The sequence below is a fragment of the Pongo abelii genome, chromosome 2 (genome assembly GCF_028885655.2).
Source record: "Pongo abelii isolate AG06213 chromosome 2, NHGRI_mPonAbe1-v2.0_pri, whole genome shotgun sequence".
NCBI classification, from domain to species: domain Eukaryota; kingdom Metazoa; phylum Chordata; class Mammalia; order Primates; family Hominidae; genus Pongo; species Pongo abelii.
The window spans coordinates 77,063,762-77,072,109 of record NC_085928.1 but is presented as its reverse complement, the minus strand read 5'-3'; positions in this window follow the sequence as shown (position 1 = coordinate 77,072,109).

Genomic DNA, 8,348 nt, shown 5'->3' with positions numbered 1-8,348 from the left:
CAAAAATACAGGCCCAGAAATCAGAGACTTTTGCAAACACTACACTTTGAACTGTCAAAACAAAAATAGCCACATGGCAACATCCTTGTCCTTTTATTATTGTCAGTGAATCTAGCCTTGAAGAAAAAGTGTCAGGTAAAATTCCAAGGGCCATCTGCAACATCACAACAGGGCTTTAGGGTAGAAGATAGATAGCAGTTCTGTGGATACAAGATTCCTATATAAGTTCTCTCACTTTGGATACCATATCTAACCCAACTTCATTAGACTCCATTAAAAGCATTGTGATTTGTGCATAGTAAGTGTTTGAATAATATTTTGTTGTAGGAAGAAAAAAGAATGAGGAAGGAAGGGGGTTAAAATGTTCTATTAAATAAATGGGAGTGTTCCTTGTAATACGAGAATGTCATTTCTACTTCCAAGACCCACTCCTTGTTCCCAGACACTGTAAACTTTCTCAGTTGTTCACAGTTAATAGAGACTATTGACAGAGAATCATAGAAAAGCTTATTGATATCATGAAGCTCACTGCGGTTGAAGAGCAAAATAATGAAATATCTCAAATCCTCTCAAAGGAGCAAAGTTATAAAAAGCTTCATATAGAGATGAAGATCACCCTCTCACCACATTGCACAATTTTCTTTAAGCTCTGCACATAACTGCCAACTTCCTCCTGCCCCTATCAGGAGCCATGGTTGTGGGACAGAGAATAAGCCTGACTGTGAAAATGAACTTTTCACTGAGTTCAGGATGTTTTTCCTGATGGTCTCACTTGATAGCTTCATCTTTTTGTTTTATGTCTTCTTGGCATATTTGTGCTACCCAGAACCTCCCCATTAAGGTTACAAAATTCTCCAGAGGGATGTGGGCACTCTCATTTCCTTAGAATTAGGAAAGTTATATTGTGTTCTCCTCCATATCCTCATAGCCAGGAAAACAAGTTAAATAAATTAAAAATTACAAAAATGAAAGCCCACATTTAAAATAACTTGAATTAAAGGAATGTAACTCTGTGTAACTCTAACCATAAAAAAAAAGACAGATGAAATGTAAGGCTGAAGAATGTATCAATGGCAAATAAATTAACCAACAAAAGATGCTAACTCAAGGTTACTAAAAAGAAGTAGAAATGTCATGTATTAAGGGCAGGTTCTTGACCTATGCATACCTAATGTTCATTTTTGCAGAAGTAAACTTTTTTAGATTAATTACTTATTTTTATGAATAACTTTAATAATACACACTAAGTTTTGAAAAGTAGTAAAACGTAAGAATAACCATAAAATTCTACTTAGCTTTTAGTCACTCATTTATTTCTATCATGGCTAGTATAAAACTTGCCTCTTGTACTTATGATAATACTTTCTCAGTAACTTAAAGCCTTTCAGCATTTATGAAAACAAATCATTGATTTAGAGCTACGAGCATGCTATGCACAGAGGCCAGGCTTTTGCAATTTAATTCTGCAGACATCGTCTTCATCAACATATTATACACAACTATTAAGCGACTCGGTGTTTTCCTAACAATGTACTAATAATCAAAGTTGTTATAATGTCATTTCTTCCACTTCATGTCACCAGAATTGGAAAGATTTAAATTGTGCATGAACGAATAACACCTACGCTATTGGAAGTTGGTTGATCAGATGTCCACTCTTGGTAACTTATCCCATGGAATGCCCACCATATCCCAATATAATGCGCTCACAGACTAATGTTCACACAGATGCCTATGCCATGACCTTCAGAACCTCAGATTGTTTACCTACCTGTATGTAGTAGACAATGCTAGCTCTCACCAATGTTTTTAATTCTCATATATCAAAAGTACATTTCCCAGAAACATTGCAGTGCCTGGTTCTAGAAAATTGGCTGGGAATGGCAGGATGTAGATGTCAATATGTGTCTCTCCAAGGTCCTCTTTTCCTGCCACAGCAAAATGTGACAGTCTCCTGCAAAATGGAGATACTCCAAACCTAGAATGTTGAGTACCACATGGCAGAGAGTTGCCCTGGAGAGTCACCCAGACCCAGACTGTGAAAAAGATTTTTCAATTATCTTAAGCCACTGAGATTTTGGTGATTACCCCAGTGCAACCTAGATTTTCCTGACTAAAACAGTAATACAAATCTTTTATTTTACTATGTTGTATTCTTATATCTAGTCCCATAATGACAGATTTCTGCAAAGTAACTTGCTGGGATTTCCAGAATAGTCTGTCCTGATAGAACATAAATTTCCTCTTATATGAAGGTAACTCCTTCATCCCCGACCTCTTTTCTAGGCTCTCAGCAATTGAGATAACCCACCCAAATTGGAAGAATATTACAATCAGAAGGGGGAAGACATATCTGGGTCCTAATCTGTGACATGTGAATATTTCAGAAATATTTCTGAATATTTCTATTCACATACTTACATGAGGGTCTTTTCCTTTGTCCAAGTAGGATTTTTGAGTTCAACATTTTACTGATATTGTTCTAACATAATTTTCTGCCTACTTGTGCTCTGCTGCAAAAATGGGTCACTCCCTAGGAACTCTAAGTTGAACCCTTTTTACAGCGTTTGATACTAGCAGTTGGCTATTCCCTGCTTCTGTGACAGTATGACAGGTTTATTCTGGGATGATAAATTGAACGGGTTCATCCGTATTTCACACACAAACCCCTAATGAACAGGTTAGCAATTCATTGTTTGAATGGAGGATGGATTGGAGAGAACACGTTTGTGTGTTTTTGAGGGTGCCTGTGCTTTAGATCCCTCAGAGAACACTCAGAACTGGATGTCAGCATTTATTCTGTGAACTCTTTGGCTGTTTTCTGTTGTTGTTGTTGTTTAATCATAGCTTAAAAGAAATGAGATTCAGTTAGATCCTATTAGCAATTTCTAGTGACGACGTTCTTTCTCCTTTTTTCTAAGGCTAAATTGATACTTAATAATAATTATTTTTTGTATGGGTATGCAGAGGTGAATACTGGAGAAGGTGTTCTTTGAAGAGGAACATGATGCCTATTATTGATCTGAGCCAGGTAAAATTATCCATAGAATCTTGCTCCCTCTAAACTCTGAAAGGCCATTTATTCCCAAGAAAGATCAGTTGACACGGACTTTTATCCCTCCAGGAGATGCTAGCTTCACAGCCTAAAGAGAGAATTGTTCAGGATCTGGAAAGATGAGACCCTTGCTGTCTTTGTTTCCCTCTGTCCCAGCTTCTAACACTGCGGGCACCTCACAGGAAAAAATAGAAAAAGAAGACTTGATCAAGCTCCAGGCATGGAAAATATTTTCACAATTGTAAGATGAGAAAGATGGACAAGACTGAAAACACATCCCTTTAATGTTTAGAAAATGATCTTCCTCTGAGGTTAACCTTTACAATGTTTCCTGCATTTCTCCTCTACTCTCATACTTGATCTCAGTTTGTATTTACCATGTTTTTAGCTTTACACACTGTAGTAGGCAGAATAATGGTTCCCCAAAGATGTCCAAGTCCTAATGCTGGAAACTGTTAATATGTTATGCTACGTTGCAAAAAGGACTAAGCAGGTAGGATAAAATTAAGGACTTTGACGTGGAGAGATTATCCAGGATTATTTATTTGGGTCCAGTCTAACCATATGGGTCCTTAAAATTTCAGAATCTTTCCTGGCTATGGTGAGAGAGTAATCTGACTTTGGAAAAATTGCCAGAGACATGCAACATTGCTGTCTTGGAGACAGAGGGATGAGGCCATGAGAGAAAGAATATGAGAGGTTTGTAGGAAGTGGAATTGGCAAGGAAACAAATTTTTTCCTAGAGGTTCCAAAAAGGAACCAGCCCTGACATCTTGATTTCAGACCAGTGAGGTCTACATGCGATTTTGAATTACAAAACTGTAACATGATAAAACTATGCTGCCTTAGGCCACTGTGTATGTGGTAATTTGTTACATCAGCAATAGAAAACTAATACATACACCAAAACTGTGCAAATGAGTTCTTATTGTATCTTGAAAACATCGTCCTTCGTGTTATCTATTTTGGTTAGTTATTTAGAAGATGAGATTCCAGTTTATCAGATTCCAAAGCCTATGTTTATTTCTTTTTGTTTTTGTTTTGTTTTCCCTACTTTGCCGTGTTGTGTCTCATTTGGTATACAAAATTAATCATGCATTGGTTTCAATAAATTAAGCATCATCATCCAGATCTGACACATTTGGTCAGACAGCAAAGCAGCATAATGCTCAGGTGAAGAGAAGGAGATTTTGAATGTGGCAGACCCCTCTAGAACTCTGGCTCTGCCAATTACTATCTCTATGTCATTTGGCCACTCTACTTCTCTGAACTTCAGTTCTTTCATCTGTAAAATGAGACTAATATTTGTAGCTGTTTTGTAGGGTGTGAGAATTACTGCCTTAATACATGCTTTTGAGAATTCTTAGCACACAGCGCTTAATAATGCTAACTGTTTTTATGGTGGTGGTTATATGTCATTATGATTCCAGTCAAATCCCACACATAAGCAAATAAAAGGAAGACCTTTTTGATTAATCACAGTTTTGTGGCCTCAGTGTGGATTCTCTTTTTCAAAAACGATTTTTCCTTTTATGCTGTCTGATCAGCATTTTATGAGTCTCCAGATCACCCGCCTTGGGTGTTCACAAGTTATTTTATGTTCACCATCCTCCTTTCCCATCACAAACCTTGTGTTCCCAGTTTCTGAAAGATTCCATGCTTTACCCTAAATATCTGATAATTGACTTGCAAAGAACTGCTACTTCTTAGTGAATCTCCACCCATGCAGGTAAAACCAGAACCCTCTATTAACACAACACTTATGATGTCTTTCTCCTATTTTGTACAGTTATCTCAACCACAAACAATAACCAGGGCCCTTGTAACATTACAACAAATTACAACCATCCTGAAAAACTTATGGGAAAAATGCCTGATTCCTCTCAGGGACAAATAAATCCCAGACTCAGGACAACTTTGCTCACTTTGATCAGCATGGGAAATTTTTATAACGGAAAAGCCAAACATCATTTCTGTGAGGAGTTAGAGACTCTCTAGACCTGACTTCTGTTTTAAAATCATATTAACAGATCCCTTTGACAGTTTCAGGATGTGATCCATTTATTATAAGTCTGTTATCACTGTGGAGTGCAATGATTAGCAAAGTCTTTGTAGCTAACAGGAGATAAAGATATCAGTGTGATGGCAAATTTAGAGAGCTGTGAACTTATTCTGGTTTTCCTTGTGGCAGGGCCCAAGAGCGCTTCCTTCTCTCCCCTGCTATTTAAATTACATCCATCTCATACCAATTGTGCAATTTGGGCTGCAGAACAATTATGGTTTTGCTGGTTAGGCCAGGCTGTATTTTGTTAAAAAAATTTTAATGTAATAATCTGAGTTCTATCTACAGCAAAAAACTGAGCTTTAATAATCACAGCAAAAAAAAAAAAAAAAAAAAGAAAGAAGAAGAAAATAGGTAGGCTTCTGAGCAAATCCCATTTTTTATAAAAAGAGATCTACTGGGAACTTTCTGCCCCCTTGCTGGCTTCTAGATATGGAGGAAGTTTCTAAGAAAGAGTAGGAATGATCTTTGGAAGAATGTAAGGAGAATGAGTTTATTGGTTAATACATTAAACCTGTGTACTTGCAAAAATGGAGATATTTGGCATGCTGGCCCAGAGAACTTGAATTCGAATCTTTACAACACTACTTAGAAACTGTGATTTTAGAAAACTTAAATACCTTTTATGAGTTTCAGTAATTTCATCTGTAAAGAGAAAAATACTACCTGCTCTATTCAACAGGGTTGGGAGAATACAATAATACAATGACCAGGAAAGTATTTTATGAAATATAAAGTAGTTATTTAATTTGAGGGTTTTTTTAACTACATGTAAAAATAGATATCCTGTTTCTGGAACTGAAAGAGACATTTTAGGTTATCTAGACTTAATCCTTAATTTCACAGTGAAAGAAATCTATCTAGAGATGAGATGAGTCAACCAGGTTTGGAGAATGAGTCAGTGGCAGAAGGATACAAGCACATTTACATTTTTAGCTAAAAGACACAAGCTCTGTCACTTACTACAGGCAGAAATAATAATTCTTAGTTCATTTGGTAAAGCCAGCATTGCCTCATTAACAAAAAAATTACAAGAAAACTATAGACTAATAACTTTATTGAATGCAGACACAAAAATCCTGAATAAAATGTTAGCAAATCAAACTCAGCAATATATTAAAAGGATAACAAAAACCAAGTAGAGTTCATGCAAGTAATGTAAGGCTGGTTGAACATTTACAAATCAGTCAATGTAATTCATCATATTAACAGAGTGAAAAACATACAATCATACCAACACATGCAGTAAAGGAATTTGACAAAATTCAAACCCATTCATAACAAAAAAGAAACCCTTTCAAAGAAGTAGAGAGAGCAGGTGTAATCATAAGGGTGATTTTGGATGAGAGTAACATTTAAATAGGTAGACTTTGAGTAAAGCAGATTGTCCACAATGTGGGTGGGCTGCCTCCAATCACTCGAAGGCTTTAATATAACAAAGACTGACCTCCCCAGGGCAAGCTGTTGGTGAAAGATAAACACATAGAAAAACAGAGCAGAAAAAAGAACCTAGAAATAGACCCACATAAATATAATAAATTGAACTTTGACAAAGACATGAAGGCAATCTGATAGAAAAAGGACAGTCTTTTCAACAAATGCTGCTGAAAGTATTGGGTATCTATATGAAAAAAAAAAAAACCTAGACACAGACCATACACTTTTTACAAAAATTAACTCAAAATGAATCATGGACTTAAATGGATAATGCAAAATTGTAAAGCTTCAAGAAGAAACTGCATGACCTTGGGTGGTGATGTGTATTTAGATGCAATACAAAAGTCAGGTTTCATGAAAGAAACCATTCATAAGTTGGACTTTATTAAAATTAAAAATCCAGAGCCCATAAAAGATAATAAAAACAAGTCACAAATGTGAGAAAATATTTAAAAATCACTTGTATCGCAAATATAGAAAGAACTCAAAAATTAATAATACAAAAGCAAACAATCCAAATTTTTAAATGGTCAAAAGATCTGAACAGACATCTCACCAGAAAAAAAGTTATGGCTAAAATCCAAAAAACTGACACTATCATTTGTTGGCAGGCATGCAGACCAGCAGGAATTCTCAATCATTGCTAGCAGGAATGTAAAATGGTAAAGCCAATTCGGAAGACGGTTTGATATTTTCTTACAAAGCTGAAATCGACTTACCAACAATTGTACTCCTAGGTATTCATCCAACCTATTTGAAAATTTATGTATATACAAAAATCTGCATTCAATATTTATAGCAGCTTTATTTATAATCACCAAAAACTAGCAGCAACCAAGATGTCCTTCAATAGGAGAATGTATAAGCAAACTACGCTTTATGCATGCAGTGGAATGAGTTACCAAGCCAGGCAAAAATATAATGAATTAACGCGATTGTGAAGTGCAAGTCAGCCTGGAAAGCTACACACTACATGGTCTAATGTATATGACATTCTGGAAAAGCCAAAACTGTAGACAAAGTAAACAGATCAGTGCTTGTCAGGGTCACAGGGAGGGTTGAAAAGGTTAAGCATGAGGGAGGCAGATTTTTTAGGAAAATTAAGGTACTCTATGATACCATAATGGTAGATACAGGGAACAGTTCATTTGTCAAAATCAACAGAACTCTACAGCACAAAGAATGAAATTAAAAGAAAAAATTATTTAGGTGGCTAGGGGACTCCAAGATGGAATGCAGACTGACCAGAAAAAAATTAACTGTATTAAAAAAGTATGGAATAACCTCACTGAAGAGGGTAGGAGAAAAGATACTGACTTAAGTTACTTTGTAAATAAGTAGAAACTATAAGACTAAAAGCAAAAAACTTTTCTTAAGTACTGTCTCTGGGTAGTAAAATTGTTTCCTATGGGGGTTCAGGTTAACTATTCTGAAACCACTATACATGTATGCTGAAATGGAACAATTAAGTAAATTGCCTGCAGATGGTGGGAGATAAATTTCTCATTGTTGGAAGGAAAGGCTATAGAGAAGCAAAGGGGGAAGGCTAGAATGATTCATGTGATACTAGATCAGTTTGAGACATCAGTATGAACTCACATTGACTTAATATAAGTATAGATGGAAACATACACACACATACACACACACACACACACACACACACACACATACTTGCCTATTGAAAGGGCCTGGAATCTACCACACCCTAGCAGTGACAATGAACATAAGATTTTGGTTTCTAATATCAATTAAAGGGACTAGGGCTCTTTGAAGAAATGTCTGATTCTAGGG